This window comes from Gadus macrocephalus, chromosome 12 (assembly GCF_031168955.1).
Source record: "Gadus macrocephalus chromosome 12, ASM3116895v1".
NCBI classification, from domain to species: domain Eukaryota; kingdom Metazoa; phylum Chordata; class Actinopteri; order Gadiformes; family Gadidae; genus Gadus; species Gadus macrocephalus.
The window spans coordinates 10,221,405-10,244,939 of record NC_082393.1 but is presented as its reverse complement, the minus strand read 5'-3'; the positions used below and the strand labels follow the sequence as shown (position 1 = coordinate 10,244,939).

The 23,535-nt window shown below is 42.2% G+C and overlaps 2 long non-coding RNA genes across 2 annotated transcripts; one reads left to right on the top strand and one right to left on the bottom strand.

The window, feature by feature from the left end:
- The first annotated feature begins 15,074 nt into the window (after nucleotides 1–15,074).
- Nucleotides 15,075–20,933, top strand: LOC132469596 (uncharacterized). Its single transcript, XR_009528440.1, has 7 exons — nucleotides 15,075–15,572; nucleotides 17,007–17,853; nucleotides 18,152–18,411; nucleotides 18,624–18,749; nucleotides 18,873–19,013; nucleotides 19,178–19,301; nucleotides 19,558–20,933. It is a non-coding gene; the product is annotated as an uncharacterized LOC132469596 (long non-coding RNA).
- On the bottom strand, nucleotides 20,818–22,724 carry LOC132469597 (uncharacterized). The gene is made up of 3 exons (XR_009528441.1): nucleotides 22,112–22,724; nucleotides 21,646–21,756; nucleotides 20,818–21,341 (listed from the first exon to the last, which is right to left on the bottom strand). It is a non-coding gene; the product is annotated as an uncharacterized LOC132469597 (long non-coding RNA).
- Nucleotides 22,725–23,535: the final 811 nt, after the last annotated feature.

The following is a 23,535-nucleotide window of genomic DNA, read 5'->3' as shown; positions in this document are numbered from 1 at the left end:
CAGTCTCTGACCCCTCTAGTCCCTCCCTGTACTTGTATGGACACTTTATCTCTAGCAGGCCTGTTCCACAGCAGTCACAGGAGAATACCCCATCAGGAGAAGCAGCCAGGTACGGCTCATCTGCTCTCACTGTTAGACCCACTGCTTCTACATTAAAGTTCATGTGTATTTTCTTCATTTCTGTTTCATAATTTTTACGTGCTGTGTCCTCCATTTGCTTTCCCCACATGACAGCGGGTACAGTAAGATCTGTGGCATCATATTGCATGACCAGTTTCATTACACTGTCAGCTGAGCTGTCTTTGCATTTAATAATTCTGTGAAAATTGCTGCCAGTTACGCGGCCCACTCTATGGAGTCCCCAGGTTGTGCACTTTGCCTGCTCTTTCGTAACATCCTGTAGGTGCTCTAGTCTGTCAGTTGTGCATTGCCCTCTCATTTTCTCATAGATCTTTTTACACTTCTCCTGGAGGTCAGCAGTCGACAGGTCCCTAGCAGATGGGTCAAACATGGCTGTCAGGGGCTCAGGTAGTTCACATCCTGATTCTGATGCTGTGTCTGTGTCCGAGTCTGCAGCTGTGTTGATGGATGTGAATATAGCAGCTTCTGGACAAATGTTTTTGAGGGCCTGAAGATCTTCCGTTGTAATTGCTGAGTGAAGGAGGAAATGTATTTGTAAGGATTGTCACATAAGAGGGAGCAATTTTAAAATAACATTTAGGCTATGATTTTATTAAAATGCTTGATCTGTAAATATTGCGTTTAATTTATCCCTGCAGAAAAAAAAGTGAAATTATTTGTGCATTATTACATAAATTCAGTGTGCGAAATACTCGTCAATATTCGGGGGGTTTGTAGGCCTATTTCTTCCTCACTCGTTTTTATTTTTTATATGCGGATCGAGAGCGAGCGAGTATGCGAGAGAGAAACAGGTGCGCACCAGATTTCACGTTGCAGACCGACACCGGCAAAAACTGAAACAATTAGTTGAAGAGAGGAAAAACACAGAATATACAGTGGTTTATGCATTTATATGTCCAAGAGACGTCAGGACGTGAACGAGGGAGGATTGGATGGTGGCTCAGGTTTAGTGAAACTGTCACTGTCAGCAGCACATCTGTCAGCAGTTGCTCCAATCACACACGTCACGAACTTTATTTTGAAGGGACAGACAGATGTTGATTTTGGTAACAGTGACTTTGTTGCCCACACACATTACGTATGTCGGCTTTTGTCTTATCCTCTGCAATCGCCTTTTATTTTTTTTTATTTTTTTTGGGGGGGGGGGGGTATTTCGCACACTGCCTAAATTATACCAATAGGATATAATAGGCTAATAGCCGTCACTCTCCTGAAGATTCAATCCACTGCGGCCGGTTGTGCGTAATAGTTCACATGTATCAGCGCGTTCACTCTCATAGGCTACCTGGTATGTTTTGGGGTGTTGGTGTATGATGGACTTCAGGCAGCTCAGTCAGGTGTCGCTTTGGTCGGCTGAAGTTGATGTTTTTCAACTTTTGTGGCTCAACCCTTTTGCGGGACATGTCCTTCCACTTGTTTGGTTGGGAAGTGCAGGCGACCTCCTCCTCGGTGCGTCTGCGCCCTGTTAACTCAACCTGGCACATGATGGCTGCAGCATGGCTGCAACAAGAAGCAAGACTGGTGCGATGGATAGATCTATTAGTAAAAGTAAGTGAATTCAGAAGCTCACAATATCTGCTGTGTGAGACTTACCCTGCCATGCATGTGCAGTTAGCTGTCAGGATGTACCCTAGATCCCTGTGCACGTACACCCAGGCATCATAAGGTTTTGCCTTTAGTCCCTGTCTCTGACTGGGCAGGACTCCTGCCCTCAAAGCGCAAAACCCTGAACTTGTGTCAAAACATTTTAAGTTTTGCACGTGACCACAAAGAACATAATTATATGCGTCCAAAGATTTGTATGCACGCAAACTGTCCTTAGTGTACACACCAGGCTTCTCAATCAGATAACTATATGTCGGGCCATGTTATAGCTGGCCATTTGGACATATCTGCAATCCATTCCTCACTCGGAATACTATATGGGTCTGGTAATTTCTCACCAGTGCTGAGGACCAGTTTGTTGAGGTAATCGGTGCAGTCTGAGCTGCTGATGTAATTAGTCTGAGCCATCTCTGTCAAGACCTAGCTAACAAGCTGTCAGACCTGTAGTGTAAAACTATATTTGCAGTGACATTGGCGGTTTGTTTTTAATGTTGGCAGGCCGTAAAGTAGCCTCGCCGTAAACATTTTTACTTTAACTTTGTTAGCGTTAACTAACATTACGACCGTGCTCCTGATATTGGAAACATCTAAAACAACCGTCAAAACCTGGTAAGTTGAGTGAAATTCATGGACATTTCAGTAAGTGTTTTTATGATTTGTGATGCAATGAAAAACAAAGCGATTTTTCAGTAAAATGACATTTTATTGCAACTGTGTCAGGGAGAACTTACAAGCAATACGGCATCTACATTGATATCAGTTCACTCCGAAGCAGGCTTTTGCCCCCTGGCTGCGCGCGCACCTAGTATTGTTTGTACACAAGAAACCCGTCTATAGGCTCTGTGCACAACTCTAGAAGCGAACTTCCGGTGTCGCCAGGTGTCGGCATACTAGTTTCCGGTCTACTTCCCGTATCAGTTACACGGCAACTATAAATAGTAAAAAGATGGAAAACCAGACCAAACAACGGAAATTTAATGTTAGAAGACTAAACAAGCTTCAACGGAGTGAAGGCGGATCAAACCAACACTGCTGTGTACCGTTGTGCTCAGCTTCCAGCCGGTATAATGGCAGTTTAAGTTTCCACCGCTTCCCAAAAAAACAGATTCTTCGGGCGCAGTGGATACAGAAGATCAGGAGGACGGGGTTTGAAGTCATCAACCACACGAAGGTGTGCAGTCGACATTTCAACAACAAGTTGATCACATCAACTGGAAAAGGGTCCTTTTGCCCAACTCAGTCTCTTCTTTATTCAACTGGAACAACTTCATCGCGAGGCAAACACGGGCTGGTGTGTGGGAGCGAAGAGAGATACCGGCGAGTCCCGAGCCTTGCTCCGGCCCCCGAAGAGCCTGAGCTACCCGTTCCGATGGTCTTAGACCATGAGTACAGTGCTACTAGTACAGTGTGTGTTGACCGTGAGCACTACAGTGCTATACAGAAAGAGGCATTTTAGTGGAGTTTGAGGCAATGTGAAGCTGGTGTGTTTGTGTCTGTGTGCGGCTCGCGTGCCTGCACTGTGGTGGGCGCTCTCGGCTGGAGCTTTCTGCGTGTTGTGGTGGCTGACGAGGAAAGTGCGCTTGTGTGTACATTTGTGCTGTTTTTTTTCCCCGTATTGGGTTCCAATAGGTTGACTGACTCTCCGTCCATCCTTCGTATCATCTGCTGTTCCAGCGCCAGACAAACGGCGGTGACACTACCGACGGAAAAAGCCGTTACGTCCCATTGTTTGGAGTGAAAGCAGTTTCTCCCTATCCATTATAGATATATATATATATATAGATCTACACATATAAATAGTTTATAAAAGAGTTAAAAGTTTACAAAAACACACTTAAATTACTTAAATTACTAAAAACAACGCAACACGCAGGGAGCTACTGGATAAGCGTCCTACTCGCGTCGGCGCCATGGCAACTCATGTTATGCCTGTTTTATGAGGCATTTCCTTATTTTGTTGCATTTTAATACAAAAATAAACAAAAACGAGTGGCACCTCTATTCATAAATGTGATTTAACAAAGGTAAAGTGAACAAATTTAACATATGTGTTTGTTACAATAGTAATTGTGTTCACACGGACGGGTAGGAATGTGACACCGGAAGTAAGAGTGGAACGTGAGAGATGCACGTAGGTTGTACCAGTGAGTTAATAAAGAGTTGCCCTGTTGGGCTGTTATAAAGTAATTATGTAGTTCATTTAAGAGAAAATGAGCAGAATTAAACATGGTGGCAGCGGTCACGGACTTGACCAGTTAAAGTATCGTTTCGCGGGAAGAGCTACTGCAACGTTAGGAGAGTATTAATATAAGTCTAGCTAGGGATTAGCATTCTTATCCAACCGACATGGAAGGGCTAAAACCTCCCCAACAGCTATGCATGGACTCAGGGAATCTCGCAAAGTCATGGAAAACCTGGAGGGAAGAGTTTCTACTGTATTCCGACTTAACCGTGGACGACGACGAGAAGAAAACTGTCAAACTTTTCAGCTATCTCGTTGGTGAGAGCGGCAGAGAGCTGTTGGACACGCTCATGGGTGAGACAGCAAAGTCTGATTGGAAGATGAAGGACATAATTGATAAAATGGATGCTCACTGCAACCCTAGTGCTAACGAGACAGTGGAACGTTACCGTTTCTTCTCGAGAAACCAAGGTTCGAGTGAAGCAATAGACTGTTATGTCACGGACCTGAAAGTGTTATCAAAGACGTGTAACTTTGGGACTTTAAGAGACTCGCTCATTCGGGATCGGATTGTGTGTGGAGGCAACAATGTCAGCATGAGGGAGCGGTTGCTCCGCGAGAAGACCCTGACGCTCGACACATGCATTCAGTTGTGCAGAGCCTCGGAGTTGTCGCGCGAGAACGTCAAAACCATCTCCGGACCTAAAGTGGAGGAGGTGCATGCAATACAGAGACCAGGGCACTACCAACAGCCAGCGGATAAAGTGGACTGCAAATTTTGTGGCAAATCACATGAGAGAAGCAAGCAGAAATGCCCAGCATACAGTAAGACGTGCAAAAAGTGTGGCAAAGAGAATCATTTTGCAGCTAAATGTAAAGCCAGTCAGCAACCAAGAGAAAGGGAACAGAGAAAGAAACAAGTGCACCATGTAGCAGAACACGAGAGTGATGAGTTTGATGAAATCCTCTGTGTAACTGCAGAAGAGATTGAGACAGTGAGTTCAGTAGATTCTGATAAAAGACTCAACACACAGCTTTTTGCTGGAATGCTTTTGGGAAAACAGACTGTGAAATTTCAAATAGACTGTGGTGCTACTTGTAATATAATTCCAATTGATCTGCTTGATTCAAACACAAAGATCGAAGACACAAAGAGTGTGCTAGTGATGTACAACAAAAGCAAGCTTAAGCCACTGGGAAAATGCAAACTGAAGCTGAGAAATCCCAGAAACCAGAAGCTGTACCAGTTGGAGTTCCAAGTTGTGGATGAGGGAGATACAGTGCCATTGCTTGGCAAAAGGGCCAGTGAGGGCATGCAGCTGATTAAAGTGCACTATGAAAATATTATGGCAATTGACAGCATAGTTACAACAGTGCCAGAAATTAAGACTACAAGGGGCCAATGGACAATGGAGCAGATACAAGCAGAGTATGCTGACGTGTTCAAGGGTGATGGCTGCCTTGAAGGAAAATACAAGCTGGAGATTGACGACACAGTGAAACCTGTGCAGCTGCCAAAGAGGCGGGTGCCAGTAGCAATGATGAAACCACTGAAGGCTGAACTTCAAGACCTACAGCGCAGAGGAATCATCACACCTGTAGAATGCAACACAGACTGGATCAATGGAATGGTTGTTGTCCAAAAACAGAATGGGAAGCTACGGATATGCATTGATCCAAGACCCTTGAACAAGGCGCTGAAGCGTAGTCACTTCCCATTGCAGACAATTGAGGACATTCTCCCAGATCTGGCTAAAGCAAAAGTGTTTACAGTATGTGATGTGAAAAGTGGTTTCTGGCATGTAAAATTAGATGAAGAGTCAAGTTTTCTTACTACTTTTGCTACGCCATTTGGACGTTACCGATGGCTGAGGCTTCCAATAATAATAATAATAATAATAATAATAATACATTTAATTTAGAGGCGCCTTTCAAGACACCCAAGGTCACCTTACAGAGCATATAGTCATCATACATTTTTTAAAAAACAAGACATTGTGGAAAAAAATAAATAAATAAATAAACATAAGCAATAATAAATAAATAAAACAAAAACAAGAAAAAAAAAAAACAGTGATCAGTTAGACGTTGTGTGCGAGTTTGAACAGGTGAGTTTTGAGTTGTGACTTGAAGGTTGTAATGGTGTCTGACTGTTTTATGTGTGGGGGGAGGGAGTTCCAGAGCCTGGGTGCTGAACAGCTGAATGACCGGGCACCCATTGTAGTGAGTCGTGATGTGGGGATACATAGTAGTCCAGCAGAGGTTGAGCGGAGGGAGCGGGAGGGAGTGTATTCTTGGAGGAGGTCGCAGAGATAACTGTGGGCTAGGTTGTGGAGCGCTTTGTAGGTGGGTCAGCCCCGCACCAGAGGCTTTTCAGCGTAAGCTCACACAGGCGCTGGAGGATCTGTCTGGTCTGTACATCATTGCTGATGATGTGCTGATCACGGGACAAGGGTAGACACAAGAAATGGCACAGCGAGACCACGATGAGAAACTGAGACTGTTTTTGAATAGATGCAGACAAAAGAACATTAAACTGAACGCAGACAAGTTCAAGCTGAAGGAAAAAGAGACTACGTACATAGGACATCTCCTGACAGCGGATGGTGTAAGGATACATCCAGAAAAAGTACGTGCCATTGAACAAATGCCAAAGCCAACAGATGTGAAAGCAGTTCAGAGGCTGTTGGGTATGGTGAACTACCTGGCTAAGTTCTGTCCTCATCTCTCTGACCACTGTCAGCCACTCAGGCACCTGACACACAAGGACGGTGAATGGGAGTGGACAGAACAGCATGACCAGGCGTTTCTCAAATTGAAAGAGACTATTTCAAACACACCGGTGCTGAAGTACTACAGCCCGGAGGAGGAATTGACTGTGCAGTGTGATGCCTCAGACACTGGTTTGGGCGCAGCACTGGTCCAGAGGGGTAAGCCCGTAGCATTCGCAAGCAGAGCACTCACACAGACAGAGAAGGGCTATGCCCAAATTGAGAAGGAATTCTTAGCAATGATTTTCAGTTTGGAGAAATTCCATCAGTACACGTATGGACGCAAGGTAACTGTACAAAGTGACCACAAACCTTTAGAGAACATAGTGAGAAAGCCACTATTGAGTGCACCCAAAAGACTACAAAGAATGATGATGCGTATTCAAAAGTATGATGTTGATGTTGTTTACTTACCAGGAAAAGATATGGTGTTAGCAGACACCTTGAGCCGAGCTTACCTGCCTGAGTGTTCAGCCTTTGGCTCAGTGGAAGCTGAAATAGAGACTGTTAATATGTTGCAGCATGTACCCATCTCAGCGGACAGCCTCAGTTCAATCCGCTCTGCAACAACACAGGATTCGACACTGCAGAAACTCATTGAAACCATACAACAAAGATGGCCAAATGACAAGACAAAGACACCGAGCGAAATCAGACCATACTTTTCATTCCAGGATTAACTGAGTCACCAAGATGGAATAGTGTTTCGGGGTGAACGTGTTGTCATACCTGATGCGCTAAGGAGAGACATCACGCAACGTCTACACTCCTCTCATTTTGGGGTGGAAGGATGCCTACGAAGAGCCAGAGTGCGTATACTGGCCAGGCATTAATGACCAGATCAAGACCTATGTAGCCAAGTGTGACATTTGTAGGTCAGTGGACTATAAGCAACAAAGAGAAACACTGATCTCACATGAAATGCCTAACAGACCATGGGCTAAAGTAGGCACAGATTTGTTTTCTTTTGACAACAAGGACTATCTCATCACTGTAGATTACTATTCAAATTTCTGGGAAATAGATTATCTCTCAGACACAAAATCTACAACTGTGATAAAGAAACTGAAAGCCCACTTTGCCAGACAAGGCATCCCTGATGTTGTCATCTCGGACAACGGACCACAATACTCATCGCAAGAATTCCACAGATTCAGCGAACAGTGGGAATTCCTGCATAAGACCTCGTCACCTGGGTACGCTCAGAGCAATGGCAAAGCAGAATCAGCCGTCAAAACAGCCAAGAGACTTTTGTACAAAGCGCAAATGGCTGGACAGGATCCCTACCTTGCTCTTTTGGATCACCGTAACACACCGTCACAAGGCCTGGACACCAGTCCAGCACAAAGACTTCTCAGTCGTCGCACCAGAACACTGCTGCCCACAAAAGCAAGCCTTCTGCAGCCAAAAGTCGAACAGGTGCAGCAAGGACTACGCAGTAACCAAGAACGCCAGTCTGCCTACTACAACAGATCTGCCAGAGATCTGGACACATTGAAACCAGGGGACTGTGTGCGAATACAGCCATTTGGGTCTCACACTCTCTGGAGATTAGGCAAAGTTCTCAGGGCTGTGGATGCGAGATCCTACGAAGTCCAGCTGCAGTCTGGTGGTGTTCTGCAGAGGAATCGCAAACACCTCAGGCGTGCCCACGGACAGACCCTCAGTGAGTCTATGGACATGGAGACTGTGGTTGTTCTTCCACAGACTGTTCCTGAAACACACACAGACACAGACACGGGTGACACACACCCACCGGGTAGCAATGTATTACCGGTGACCACAAGGGCTGGTCGCACAGTGGTGACGCCACAACACTACAAAGATTTTGTGAACAAATAGTTGTGGACCACTCATGGACTTTGGGGGGACTAAAGAAAGAATGTGGAGAAAAGCATAACATGTTTAGTAATGTGTGTTGTTATAAGTTTAAGACTAAAATAGGACATAGTTTGTAGAACTTTTCATTTTGAATTTACGATGTGGATCTGTGATTTGTTTGCAGCTAGTATGTGTGAAGGGTAACAAGGAATATCACTCTAGTTAAATTAGTTTAGTTTTCACTGTAACAGTAATGAGTTTTGTCATTCAGAGATGATTTATATTGTGTGTATTTTTGACAGTTCATTAAGAGTCAGAAAAAGAGAAAAAAGAGAAAGGATGTTACAATAGTAATTGTGTTCACACGGACGGGTAGGAATGTGACACCGGAAGTAAGAGTGGAACGTGAGAGATGCACGTCAGTTGTACCAGTGAGTTAATAAAGAGTTGCCCTGTTGGGCTGTTATAAAGTAATTATGTAGTTCATTTAAGAGAAAATGAGCAGAATTAAACAGTGTTGTTTATATTACTTGCAATTGGGATGAAGTAACCATCTGGTGAGTATTTAAAAAAAAGCTTGATTATGTTGAATTAAAGGCACCCAGTGCAACTTTATGTAAACATTCAATGAAAAATAAACATTCAATTTCTAGTCTTTTTTACACGTAGTAAGTTTCAATAACTTTCAAAAAAAAGATGAGACGTCGTTGTGTGGTGAGAACTGATAGAAAATCGTAAACAACAACAATCGCCGGTGGGGAGAAGCCATTTTTCCATTGACTGGAAGCATGCTTTATTTATTGTAGGTTACAAAAAATAAAGAAAATGGCGGCATTGTTGTTGTTATCGATTTTGTATCAGTTCTCACCACACAACGACGTCTCATCTTTGCAGCTTAAATGTCGGTATGTAATGGTATGGAGTTATTGAAACTTACTACGTGTAAAAAAGACTAGAAATTGAATGTTTATTTTTAAGCCTCGAAAGTTGCACTGGGTGCCTTTAAAAGGCAATGGGTCCACCAGACCCAGCAGCAACTCCTGTGTAACAAAAAAACGAACACCCTATGAGGGTTAAGTGGCAGACTCGGGCTGTTTGAAATAAATAAAAGGGTACGTGCTGCACTATATGGGGTCCCACCAGCACGCATACATACATGATGCGTCATTTATCATTAAATTAATCTTTATACTTGAGCAATGGTTTAAAAACATCTCCAATGTAACAGATTATTCTCCTTTAAGGGAACTTCATGTTTTCTCTTTTTACCTGTAGCGAACGTCAAGTTTTATAAGGGCACCTAAATGGCACCACATCACATTTCCTCTAGTGGGGGGTCAACAATTAGGAAACTTGCCCACATTGGACACACTTTACAGCAGTGGTTCTCAAATGGGGGCACTTGTACCCCTATGGGTACCTTGAAGTACTGCAGGGGGTAGTCCGAAAATGTCAAGAAAAAAAAATACAACTGATTATTCGACTCTTTCTCACGCTGAGCAAGTTTCTACGGAGCCCGGGAGGTGACATGGGATCCCATGAGCGCTTTAGTAAGTCGCACGCATGGTTAGTGTCCCACACGCAATTTACAACGATTTAGGGAAAGTGAAAATGTTGACAAGAGGGGGAACTTGCTTGCAATATTGGAGTTCCATGCCAATCATGACCCCGTAGTTGAAAATAAGATGAATGGGCAATGATATATACACCAGCCATCAAATCCTAAACAAGGTTTTGGATACGTTGGCAGTAGGGATGGGAATTGATAAGAATTTCACGATTCTGATTCCGATTCTGCTTATCGATCCGATTCCTTAAGCCCAGTTCAGACCAAAGATTCACCTTGCAACGGCTTGCAACGAGACGGTTTTAGAACGTCGCAGGGGCGGTGTGAACGGGTCGTTGCAAGCCGTTGCAAGGAGTTGCAAGGCGTCGCAAGGCGTTGCAAGGAGTCGCCAGAGATTGAACATGTCAAATCGCAAGGTCCAGTTTTAGAACGCGGCGATTTAACTATTCCTCTTCAGCCAATCACAGCACAGAACAACTTGTACGTCACAGCCTTACTCCGTCCCGGTACCGTACTGTCCACTCCAGCATAAAAAGATCAGAAGATGGCAGACTTCTGGTCCGAGGCGAGGGAGGAGAACTTAATTCAGTTGCTGGAGGATCAACCTGTCCTATACAACGTTGGTCGATATCCCCGACTTCCAGCTCTCTACACAGATTGGCGTAGGCACCCTGTTTCTGCCGCTGAAGTACCCAACTGCGGCTCCATATTCTTGGCTTTATAACTCGCCGTCTTCTCCTTTTCATGATTAAGTTATCCATCTCCAAGTAATAGTTGAGCCGATGGTGAACAAAGACAGATCAAACTGAAATTCAACTCACGGAAAATGCAATGTGTCCAACAACGGGTAATCTAACTAACTGTAAGTTCCAGCTATTTACTCCAATGCAGATGTAGTGGAGAATGACAAACCACAGTAACTCTAGCCTACTCTCAAGCAAAATAAAAATAAAAATAATTGCAAACCTAACTAATCACAAACTAACTAACTAAGTAATCTAACCTAACCTACGCAAATGATGATGTTGCGGCTCTCAGCTGTGCCAGAGCGTTCACAGTTGCTATGGAAACCACCTAGCGTCGCAGCCCGTTGCAGCGCGTTGCAGCCAGTGTGAACTGCCCAGTTTTAGAACGTCGCAGCCCGTCTCGTTGCAAGGCGTTGCGAGTTGCAAGCCGTTGCAAGGTGAATCTTTGGTCTGAACTGGGCTTTATAGATTCTCTTATCGATTCTCATTGGGTGAGAAAATAAGTACATATGTGTTTGTTTGTATTAAATCTCTTTAATATCTGATCCGAAGTGAGTCTAGTATTAGGAAATGGTACATTTTCAAATCAATTGGTCTAGACAAAAAAATATACGTTTGGCTTTTTAAGCCCAAATGCCATCATTATGTGCCATAAAACTAAAAACACAGACTGAAAAGAGTCAAGTAAGAGCTTGTGCCTTTTGGAATATTAACAGTGCTCATTTGCATTCAACTTGTAACAAAATTCAACTGACATAAACAAAAATGAAGTATTGATTAGACAGAGATTTATTAGATCGGCCTACCTAATAAACCGTTGGAACACACAAGACCGGAAACCATAGCAACGCCGGTAAACAAACCCCGAGAAGCCCAATCCCTATGAGAGCTCCCCACGCTACGGCCATCCGGAGGCGCACAGAGCTGTTGGCCGTGACACTATATATACAATTATATTATATACTATTATATATAGAGCTCCGGGAGTCGCAAACTGAAACAATCACTTGCTCCATGCTGCAGTTCACCCCGGACTGCACTGCGCTGAGTTTGACGGTTGAACGCTGATTGACTGTTAAGGCCGATATATGCTCTGTTTTAGACGTAACGCGTAAGCACGTAAGATACATAACCCCCCCTTGCGCGGTAAAATATCCCCCCTTACGTGCTTAAGTGCGTCGCCCAAAATTCCTGACTATGCGACTAAAACACTACGGCCCTACGCAGCTCGCAAAGACTGTGATTGGCCAGCTAACCACATCCTTTCAGGAGTCTCACATTTCCGGTTTTACAGCAACCTTAACATCGTTCAGAGTGTGGAAAAAGACCGCTAACCTAAACTTAGCTACTGCTACTCTCGTCGAAAATACTGGAAGTGCATAAATATAAACAAGCCAGCGATTTCCACTTCCACGCCCACAGATTCGTTCGTTGCTCCCCCTACTGTTCTGACGGAGAATCCCCTTGCAACACGCGCAAGGAACAAGGAACTGTAAATCAAAACTTGTCTAAAACAAGTCCCTTGTGTAAATTACGTGCTTACGTCTCTGCGTCTAAAACGACCCTAAATCGGCCTTTACGTTACACATGTCACTCAGTTGTCACGCTGTTGAACGCTGATTGGCTGTCATCACGACAAAAACTCGTCGCCGGTTTTCTCTCGCGAAAAAATCGCCCAATACGCGTCTCTACGTTCACTTTGTATGGGATATTGTCGCCCCGTCGCGTTTGGTGTGAACGCACAATGCGCGTCTTCCTCGGCGGCGTCATGTTTGCTGCGTTCTGAACCAAAACAAAAGCAGCGTGTGTGTGACGTCATGACGCATTTGCCGCGACATGAACCGATAAGCGGAATCGTTAAGCAGGCTTGCTAATGATTCCAAGGAATCGGTTGACTCGGCACCGGTTCTGAACAAGAACCGGTTCTCGATTCCCATCCCTAGTTGGCAGAGATGGTGCGATCCACCACCATCAGAGAGAAAGAGTCCCAATTCTTTGCCGTTATGGAAGATGAAATGAAAGACGTTAGTAAGACGGAACAGATGTCATTATGCCACGGTACTATTATCGTGGAGAGCTTTTTCTTTGCCTCAAAGAGCTTTTTGCACTTTGAGGCATTAAAATAACTTCATGCTGCTGCGATGACTCAGAGAATAGTAAATATAGACTTGAGCCTGGAATATAAACAAAATCTTGTGGGACATATTATCGGACGTCAGTCATGTATGGAGTCAGAACAGTCTCATTAATAATTAATGCACAGAGAAGGATTCACAAATGTATTTTGTGATTTATACATAAATTACTCTCTTCTCACAAATACATTTCAATGCACACACATGGATATCGGCATGTATAAATGTAAAATAAATCCATAAACAAAAATAAGTTTCACAAACACATTTCTGTTCCACACACAAATATGTCTTGTTTTAAATAAAGGTAATATAAATCCATAAATATATTAATTAAAAAAAGATTTGCAATTTTCATCAAAAATGTATTTGGATGTTGTTACATTCATGTACAAACTGTTACATTTGAATTTACAAGAGGCTTTTCATTTGTGAACTTGTTTGCATTTGTCTGTGAAACGGTCTGTATTTATACGTGGATTTTTGAGACTCTCCTGACGTAGCTGGATTCACAAATGCATTTTTTTCAACAAGGAACTCTCTGTAGCCAATCAGATGCCGCCTTCGTTTTCAGCCAATCACATGACTTCTTTCCCACGAGGGGTACCTCAGCAAGGCCACAGCACAGCATTTTCTCTGCGCATTTTGCGTTGCTTTTCGGTAAACGGAAAAAAAGATTGTTATCCGGACTTGACCTTTCTTTATAGGTACACTTGACTGGTAAGAGTTCAGCCTCAACATGGCGTCTGGGAATGGCAATCACGATCCAAGTGTAAGTGAACTTTACTAATTAAGCTAGTTACCCTCTTGTCTTTAGTTGTGAAATGTTCTTGGACCATCAATTAATGCTCTTGCTAAGTTTTAACGTTAGGTCAGTAAGTTAGTTCAAGAATGATTTGAAACTTTCTTATTGTAGCCTGTTTCCTCATGCTTATTGTGCTCTTCCGCTACTACATCTTGATATGAAATTAACATGAGTAAAAATAACGTGGCAGTGTGACAGGGTCTATCGCCTCAAGCCGAGGTAGCAGCACGTGCTTTTGTGCAATTGTTAGCCAGGGAGCTAACTTAGCTCTTGCTAAGTTTTAACATTAGTTCAAGAATGATTTGAAACTTTTTTTATTGTAGCCTGTTTCCTCATGCTTATTGTGCTCTTCCGCTACTACATCTTGATATGAAATTAACATGAGTAAAAATAACGTGGCTGTGTGACAGGGTCTATCGCCTCAAGCCGAGGTAGCAGCACGGGCTTTTGTGCAATTGTTAGCCAGGGAGCTGTCCGCGCCTGCTGCTTCCACCTCGTCGCACATGGGCAGAGTAAACCAACCACCAGTCAGGGCAGTGAGAACACCAGTCAGGGCTGGAGACAGTGCCCAACCTGTGACCAATAATGATAGGGTGAGGCAGGCCATGCGAAGGTGAAGAAATACATTTACTAATATCTATATTTCACAATTCAGTAGTTCATGGTTTGTATCCTTTGGATGCTTGTGCTTCTGATATTTGAGCTCGCCCACCGTTTTAGACATTTTCCGCCTGGATTTCTCAATGTCCTCGTATGCTGCTTGTCAAATTACAATTCATGTAAACCTGTGATGTTCTTACAATCGCCGGCCTCGTGGGGATATATATATATATTAGAGCTGTCAAGCGATTAAAATATTTAATCGTGATTAATCGCATTAATGTCATAGTTAACTCGCGATTAATCGCAAATTCTTTTTCTATGCTAAATATCCCTTGATTTTTTTGTCCCATAATTCTTCTCATTTTAATTCTCTTATCAACATGGTGAAGTGCATCGGCTTGCCTTGTGCAAATGATTTTTTATTGATAACAACATTGGCATATACTGATCAAAACAGGACGATACAAAAAAAGAGCCTATAGTGCAATTAAACGACTGCTTTGAACAAATGTCATTTGAACATAGCAGTCAGGCTACTGCTTCTTTGTTTTGAGCCAAAGAAAAAGAAAAAAAAAAATTATTATTATATTTTTTTTTAATAAAACAATTGCGTTAATCGCGCGATATTTTTTAACGCCGTTAAAATTGGTTTGCGTTAACGCCGTTAATAACGCGTTTAACTGACAGCTCTAATATATTAATTAATGCTTCCCAAAATATGAATCACTCCAACCACGACTTTGGTATTAAGTTAACCTTGTGATGTATTGGTCTCTTGAATATCGTGAATCCGGTGACTGTAAAGTTACCGAACAGCACCAGTGTATTTTATGCTCTTATTTTGCAATTAATAAATTCCAATGATTGAAAACATGGCATATAAAACCATAAACTAAAGCCATACGTTTTTATTATGGACTAATCTTGCTCTAGATTTATTCTGGTTTCATTCACACATTTTTTTGTTATTCTCCACATCAGGCAATTTCCGAGTGTTTGGTGAGCAGCCAAGAGGGAAAAAAAGATTCACTTCTCCTGCTCCTGCCCCCTGCGTTGTTAAAAGGACAGATTTTAATATGTATGTCCTTTCGGGGCCCTGCCAGTTCACTCCAAAGGGCTCTGAAGAGCTAGAACATGCATATGCTGGCCTGGGAAAGAGGATTCTCAGTATACCAGACAACCTCATACACAGTGAGGTAATCATATATACAATATTGTAGATTGCTCAATGATTAAAAATGTAAATAACTTTCTATATTATGAATCATATTTCACTTTGTTTAAAGATTGTGGCTCTACTTGAGGGGGAATTTCCCAAACTTAAAACCTTAAAAGGAGGCTGGATGTTCTACAAGGCTACAGGTAACATTTCATCTCAATTACCAATGATGGGGAAATATAGCCTTTAATGTTTTTCACATTCAAAGCCCCAGAGATGTGTGATGCGGCATCCTACTTTGAAATACCATTAATATCACTCCAAGTGGTAAACACCATTCTAGTTTGCCTGAAATGAATGTATGCATGTTAACAAGGTTTTAAAGGACATTTGTGTTGTTCCTCTTTACATTTCAAAATAGGTGGTAGCGGACGTCGCAAGTTGACCATCATTCCAACTGAGTCCGAGGGGTACTCCACGAGGTTGCTTAAATCCGCTTCCAACAATGGGAAGAACACAATGTTTATAGTTCCTCTGCAGGAGCAGCTCTCAACTGAACCCCTCCCCTATGACTCAGCTGAGTTTGCAAAGATGCCTCAGTCAAGCTGCATCACATGTGGCAGTCAAATGCCTTTGCAGCTTTTGCCGCTACATGTGGAAGGATGCAATGGCACATTGATTGTAAGCTGTTATTCAAATGTTTCTCCTACAAATGAACATGTAATACTTTAGCTTGTGCAAATGACTATTTCAAAGTCTATAGCACTAGCTCTTATTTTCTTTTAAGGAGAGTGAATGTGAGACACCTCGTGATGATTCTCCTATTGAGCAGCCAGTCTCGCCTACCACATGGAACGGAGAATCCTCAGAGGTAATTGATGTATTTTCATGTAACTTCGCAAATCAGTAATATAGCCTTATTCTTTTTTTCACCATGGGAAGCAAGGTAGCAGATGTTTTGGGACATAATGACATGATGCTTACAGTTGTGTGAAGCTGCAGGGTATAATATCTCACCAAACTTGCCTATTGTACAGGGACACACGCATTTATGTACTCATTAGCATAGGAATATATCTCCTGTATCTAACAAATATCACATCTCTAAAAATATTGATTTCCTTTTTTTGTAGGTTTGCCCAATTTGTCTTGCATCGTTCCCAATTTGTGTCCTCCCATCTCATGCAAGCACATGTGGTGACGGGTAAGACGTATAGTTCAGGTTCATGTTCTGAGTCAGGTGAATAATATTTAAAGTGGCTGCATCAGCATGTGCTGCCCATTTATAATCACAGTAGAGAAATCATAGCAGAGCTAGATACTTTTTAGGGTTCTGATTTGATATGACTTTGTATGATGGTGGAGCCTATATGCAGAAAGAAATATGTGAAATATTATCACTAGTCATGATTTGTCTGTTTGTCATTCTTGCGAGTAACACATATATATATATTTTTTTGTCTGTCCTAAGAATGGGCATTGATCTTCACAGTGGAGCAGCTGGTCCAACGAGAGAGGAACAACCAGGACCTTCAGTGCCACGCCCACGATTAGCGCCATCTTCTTCAGAAGGTGGTTTCTTCGTAACTATCACTGCTGTGGTGTAATATGAAACTAGAAAAACGTTTTAGCCGTAAATGAGAAATCTTGCTACAAAATGATCCAGTCATTTTAAAAGGAACATTGATTTCAGTTCCTGCAGTTAATATATTGCTTTAAAATGCTGGGCTTCCAAAATGTCACTGAAAGGCATACAATTTCTGAAGTTCCCTGCACCAACAACTTTTTTTTATTTTCTTCTTTTTAGCATGGGCCACTGAAGTAGACCCCCAGAAAGCTTGTCAGTTGTTCAGAGAAAATCTCCTGGACCGTAGCTCTGAATGTCCAAGCCTCCTCCTCTCTCTCAACATGTTTGAAGAAGAAGAAGAAGAAGAAGAACAGGACAGTTCATTTATTTCATTCTATAAAAGGAATGATGTTAACTGGGCAAGTCCATTCAGGTGCAGGCTGAGAGGTATAAAAAAAACAGCATAACTTATTTATTTTCATTAGAGGCATTATCAACTGAATTTTTACTCAAAATTGCATAATGAGGTTTTAGTGCATGTTACTTTATCCATGGAAGACAGAATTTGTTGCGCTTGTTGTAGTTTAATCTTAAGTGTGTAGCACAATAGCCATATAATGTGGTTGCTTGTACTTTTCTTCTGTATTCATCTTTATTTTAATAGGAGATGCAGCAGTCGGCGATGGTGTCAACCGACAAGTTTTGTCAATGGCCATGCAGAAACTGAAGTCTGGCTTCAGTATCAATTTAGGTTTGTGCATATACTGTGTATGTACATATATATATATAGAAAGTTGTCGCACATGTTAACACCCTCCAGAAACTGTTAATCTTAATTGCACTATTTATTGTTGCCTATTCCTTTGACTTAAAGTGCATTCAATGGGGGAATATTATTGACATGTTAACACTCAGCTTTATTTAAATAAACCACCAAAGATTGAGTTTTGGTTCCACTGTGATCATGCATGTTTAATGGCTGCTTGCCTTACATAATGTTTTCACATTACATGGCGTCTAATAGATTTTCTCCCTCTTTTTAAATGAAGGCTCTGCTGATCTTTCAAGCCTTTTTGAAGGGGAAAAAGAACATCGGGTTCCCTCTGCAGCTGTTGTGCTTCGGGAAAGCAACCTGTTTGAGATGGCAGGTCGAATGATAGGCCATTCCTTCCTGCATGGTGGTTATGGTGTGTCAGGAATCAGTTTGCCTGTGGTGACCCTGTTGACTGGTGGGAGCACAAACACAGCAGTGTCAGCTCTGAGCCTGCTGGACTGTCCTGATCTTGACCATCGGGAAACAATTGGTTTTGTAAGTAATGTTATTGAAAGTGTACATACAGTACACTAATGCACCACAATGATGCATTGTTTTGTCATCTAATGCATCAACAAATAGATTCAGAACTTGATATTAAGCAAAAGGTGATTTGTGTCTACCCTTTTTTGTGGATTGCCCAGAAAACAACTTGGCATGTTATTCTGAAATTCTGTACTGCTTTTGTGGATGTCTGCCTGTTTTAGCTGAAGAATACAGAACTTACTGCAGCAGAAACCACCCGTGTGACTGATCTTTGCCTGTCCTGGGATCTCCCTGTTCCAACCTCAACCAATCACGACTGGCTGTTCCAGGAACTGCTTTCACATGCGGTAATCATTTTATAAATTACCTTATTAAACTATAATGGTAACATTAGTCTAACCAATTAGGTCATCGGTTTGCCATGCCGCATCTTTAAATGTTGCCTTCTGTCCTATCAATTCTGTTTGCAGGTAATTCACCGTGTTAGGCTGCCTTTCAAGCAGATCCGCAAAGGTCTTAAAGAGACAGGAATCTGGCCGCTTCTTTCGAGTAGACCAGATGTCTGACCCATAATCTTTCCGAGGGAGTCAAATGAGGAGCTTAAGCCACAGGTTTGCTGCCTTCGTGTCTTAATTGGATTTATATTAAGCTATAAGTATTCCTGTAATTGAACTTGTTAGTCAGTGTAAAAACAATGCTTTACTATTAAGATTGTTCTGCAGCATCTAAGAAGAGTTTGTCTTGATGAAACATGCTTGGATTTGATCCACTGTAGGCTGTCATCCAGAACATCCACTGGCCACAACCCAAATCTGACAGCGACGAGGAAGAGGATGACACTGTTCCATTGGAGAAAGTCAGTCTCATCACTGGATTTTTGAGGAAATTCATAGAGGAAGGTAACACTTTTTTTCCAATTATTCTAAATAGTGCATCTCCCATCTATTTGCACCTAGTTGTTGAGGGAGCTAGGACTTAAGAATGGACCAAAATATAGTAAGTGTAGTGCAGCTGAAGAGATGCCAGTTCTGATATAAAATAATCAGCACACAATTTGGGGTTTTAGTGCATGCAGCAAGTTGCATAGGCTCAAATGTCATCTTTTGGAAGGAATGCTTTTGAGGTTTCACGTACATAAAATGTTCTCTTCCATAGCGTCACCAGAGGTGCTGCGTGACCTCATGAGGTTCTGGGTTGGCTGGGAGCTGCCAGCAAAAAAGCTATTTGTTGAAGTTGCAACCTCGACCTACCCGACGGCTTTTACCTGCTTCTACAAATTGAAGCTCCCCGGCCACTACCAAACCTACATCTTTCACCAGGAAATGATGATGGCCATCAGTTCTGTCAGTTCCGGATTTGGTCTTGTGTAGTTTTAAAACAAGTTGAGTTAAAGATTTTGTTGAGTTTGTTGAGTTAAAGACGATGTTCAAGAATTTTATAAACTGGAAGGCTGTTCAAATGTATATTGATTGACAATCACCAAATAAACATTTTCCATAAAAATATTAATTTGAACTAGAAAATATGGGTTATGTAGTAATTTATGCAGCTGATTGAGTGAGTCACATGGCATGGAAGCTACTGAAGAAAAATCCATTTATTATATAAAAACGTAAGATAATTTCTAATAATGACTAAGTCAGCATCATTTTGTCAACCACTTTCCAGACTGTACCAATCTAGAGTTTTTAATCCTTAATGAAAATTATATTCTATTTACTCAGTTAACAAAGTTTAACAATGCAATTTCAAATTATCTCAGATATAGATTTTAAATTTAAATTTTAAATCAAGCAAAGCAATTCAAATACACAAATGCAATAGATTTCTGCCCATAGAGGCTTTTCAATAACAAGACATAAGTCAGAGCTCAAGACAGGACTTTGTCTGTGGCAGAGACCTTAAATCGTACGACGCCGAGCATGTAATTACCTAGCCTCCAACAGGTTCTCAACATATCGGACAGTGTTGAGATATATGTCCACTCCGAAACATTCAGACTCTTGCAATGGATCAATGTTTTCTTGCAGCTGCATTATTTCAGGATCCAAGAGAGGAATGTCCAGCGTAGGGACATTGACGCCTGGATGAGGCTCATTTGTGAATCCACTATCCTCCCATTCAATCTCTGGTATGAGTATACCCTGTCAAAGAAATAGTGTATAAACATTCAATACCCATTTATCATAGCCCCCGTAAACAAGCACTGTTTTTTTAGGTTCGTTTGATAGAAAAGGGGATGCAACAATCTATCGATCATGGAAGAATATGAAAGGTGTGTTACAAGTATAAGAATTAAGTTATGTTCCATCTTTTTGCAACACATTTACTTCCTGTGGAAATATAAAAATCAGTTCAAATTAACGTTAAGCTCTTGTTAGTGTAATACATAGGCTTGGCTCTTCATTCACTGACTACCTGGGCACTACTGGCCCATATCATATACTCCAATACATCACAAACACATGTCCTAAGGTACTGTACAGTTGTGGTAGAAAGAACCCTTTGGTTTATTGCACAAAGCCAAGGCTGTTTAAATCCAAGAAGGGGGGTGCGCTTATGGTTAACGCTGATCAGAACATACATTTTAGAATGTTTGACTTTTTTACTGATTAAGGATCAACAAAAGATTGTCAAGACATTTGAAAAAAAAAAAAAAAACATAATTTACCTCAGGATCAACAACAGGATTCAGGGACTGGCCCACATGCCACAACTGATTTGGTGTCAGGTTTTGCTCTGTCCTGATGGAATGGTTGTCCCACGCCTCACTGAAGACATCCAGGCTAGCCTGGATGCGTGGCAGAAAAACGTAGTGGCAGCAGAAAATGTGCAGGATGCTGCTGATGTCAAGCCGGTGTTGATCCTCAAGAGAGTGCAGGATGTTATAATAAACACCTGTAACACTCATGAAGACATCACGCCAGAGGTGTTCAATGCTGTATTTAAAAAGGAAATTAAAAATTTAATTTTCAAGTATACTTCAAGATCCTTTCAAGAACTGTTCACTTTGCCCCAGCCCAACCCATTGAATCATCAGCAATGTTTCTTAATATGATTAAATTAGTTTAAAAAACTACATTTTATTTGCTTAGAAATGTTTATGATCATAGTCAGTGAATTTCTGTGAAAATTCAAATTTTCTTGAAGGAATGGTCTTCTAATAACTGCTAATCGAGCTTTCTCAATAGGAATCATAAAATCAAGTTTATCTTGAAGCTTCCAAAATGAGGGTTTACTCACCGTTGATTGTGCACGCTTTTCCCGGCAATGAAGCTGTTACTGTCAGTGCCACGAACTGAGAACATTAATTCCGCTACTCCAACATTTTCTCCTCCATGATCTCCTCTCACTCTGAAAAATCACAAACCTTTATGAATTTGTTGAACTGTAAACCTTTCATTGCTAATTGTATCGGTAAGCAAAGCAATTTCACTTTCAGATAAATTGGTAACATCTACTTGCAAGAGTGTTGTCCCACGAAATAATTTGGGTAGGCCCACAGTATAAAGAAAGACTTTGATAACCCCTGCTGTGGCGAATTGTGTTGTCATCAGACTTTAACAATGTCTATAGCTGCATCAAAATAACTACTACAAGTTTCAGAGTGCATTTAAGTGGCCTGGAAGCTATTTGATGATTAGCATCGGAATTTTCTGGATAGGTCAGCAATCACACAAATATTATTACTAATTAATAATGTGAATACCTCAGAGGAAACCCATGCTTGTTCACAGCTTCATTGAAGAAGTCCAAGTGGGTGTCAGACCGGTTGTTGTCAGCTACTTTCAGGTACATAATCTACAAGTTAAGATTGAACAATACATTAGTACTATGCTGAATCAGTTTTTCTCGTGACATAGGTCAGCTGACAACGTTTTCTAAGGGCCAAAACAATCAATGCCCAAATGACATGTGCAACAGCAAGAAAGCTCACTACAGAATTATTAAACATAACAGGATCATGTGACAGATCAGACAAGTCTTATGATAAGAGAAATTAAGTCAGAGCTCACTGAATAGGATAGATGAACACTTTGAAAGAAATGTTATAGGTCAACCGGAAATTTTGAATAACAACTTTATCAAGTGAATTCATACAAAGCCTGCTTCTCCTCAGCAATGGAAAAGAGTAGATGACACAAATATTTATACCTAAGGATCACCAGATTGTACAAAATAAACTGGCTTATGAATGAGAAAAACATCCTCCTTCCTTAAAACAGGGATGGTCAGCAACATTTTGCAGTTCTTGGTCCCAGACAGTGAAAACTCTTACCTTTCTTGAATAGCCATCTATGCCCCCAAAGATAACAAAGTTGTACCTAAAGAAATCCTAGAAGAAGTAACTCCCAGACACTACACAACAGCTCTGGCAGCATGGGTCTCACAATACAACATTTGTGGGTGTCAGGGTGTGTGTGTTTCCCTGTGTTTCCCTCCTGTGTTGATTACTGTTCCCTCCCCTAATGTGTCTCAGCTGTTCCTCGTTGTGTTTGTTATTTAAGCCCTCGTCTTTCCTTTGTTCCTTGTGCTGTCATTGTGGTTGTCTGTGGTGGCTAGTCCTGCGTGTTCCCGAGTTCCCTGTTGTCTCCCGAGTTCCCTGTTGTCTCCCGAGTTCCCTGTTGTCTCCCGAGTTCCCTGATTCCTGTGCCTTAGCCTTTAGGCGTGATTAAAGTGCCGTTTCCTGAAACCGTCTGCGTTTGGGTCTTACCTGCCTGCCTGCACCCGCAGCTCCTTTAACAGAATGACAGCACCCACATTGGACCCTGTGGACGATCAAGCTAGCCGTGAGTGGGAGGATTTATTTGAGTTCCTAGGGAAGGCAATAGATCGCTGGGAGAGTTTGGGGTACCACCCGGTTCCTCCTGGCACTCCAGCTCCCGTATTGACCCCGGTCCCCGAGCCCTGTCCGGTTCCTGAGCCCACTCCTAGCCTTCCAGAGGGGGACCGGCCTCTTCGCCTGCTTGAGGTGGTCCGCCCTCCGCTCCTGCCTGAGGGGGCCCTCCCCCTGCTCCTTCCAGAGGGGGACCGGCCTCCGCTCCTGCCTGAGGGGGCCCGCCCCCTGCTCCTTCCAGAGGGGGACCGGTCTCTGCTCCTGCCTGAGGGGGCCCGCCCCCTGCTCCTTCCAGA